Here is a 1,205-nt window from a genome sequence, read left to right as displayed (position 1 = left end):
GGGGGTCTCAAGGCTGGGGGTGTCTGCATAGCCATGGGGGGTCTCAAGGCTGGGGTGTCTGCATAGCCATGGGGGGTCTCAAGGCTGGGGGTGTCTGCATAGCCATGGGGGGTCTCAAGGCTGGGGTGTCTGCATAGCCATGGGGGGTCTCAAGGCTGGGGTGTCTGCATAGCCATGGGGGGTCTCAAAGCTGGGGGTGGCTGCATAACCGTGGGGGTCTTGAGGCTGGGGTGTCTGCATAGCCATGGGGGTCTCAAGGCTGGGGGTGGCTGCATAACCATGGGAGCCTGCAGCTAACTCTCAGCACACATGCAAAAGGCCAGGCCTGGTGGCACACACTTGTGGTCCTAGTACTGGGGAGCAGAGACTGAGGAAGTCCTTGGGTCTACTGGCCAGACAGTCTAGCCTAATCAGTGAGCATCAAGTCCCAGTGATGGGGATCCTGTCTCAAAGCACAAGGTGAAGGCTAAGGCACAGTCCATGCATGAAGCCCTAGATTTCCAACACAGCTTAAAACAGTTACAGTGGCACATGCCTGTCATCCCAGCACTTGGGAGGTAGAGGCTGGAGAAACAAGATTCTAAAGTAATTGTTCGCTACAAAGGGAGTTTGAGGCCAGTCTGGAATACATAAGACCAAATCTTTAAAAAAAAAATAAATCAAAAAATACGCCAGGTGGTGGTGGCACACCACCATTCCTAGCACTTGGGAGGCAGAGACAGGCAGGTCTCACCTTCAACTTACAAGCAAATTTCAAGATGGTCAGGGCTACACAGAGAAACCCTGTCTTGTGGGGGAGGGGTGATGTAAAATATTAGTTGAAGATGTGTTACATTTGTTTATGCTGTGGAACATTTGTTTAATGATTAAAACACTTGTTGCATTCTTTTATGTTGCATTTGTTTAACTCTGTGAAACTGTGCCACTTTGCCTGTCTAAAACACCTGATTGGTCTAATAAAGAGCTGAACAACCAATAGCTAGTCAGGAGAAAACATAAGCCGGCTCGCAGGCAGAGAGAATAAATGGGAGAGGAAGGTGCCAGGGGCCACCCAGCTGCACAGCAAGCCACAGAGTACGGTACATAGAATAGAGAAAGATAAATGCCCAGAGGCAAAAGGTCGATGGGACAATTTAAGAAAAACTGGCTAGCCAGGCGGTGGTGGCGCACGCCTTTAATCCCAGCACTCGGGAGGCAGAGGCAGG

This window comes from Microtus ochrogaster, unplaced genomic scaffold, assembly GCF_000317375.1.
Source record: "Microtus ochrogaster isolate Prairie Vole_2 unplaced genomic scaffold, MicOch1.0 UNK124, whole genome shotgun sequence".
Lineage (NCBI taxonomy): Eukaryota > Metazoa > Chordata > Mammalia > Rodentia > Cricetidae > Microtus > Microtus ochrogaster.
Note: the sequence above shows the minus strand (reverse complement) of the source record.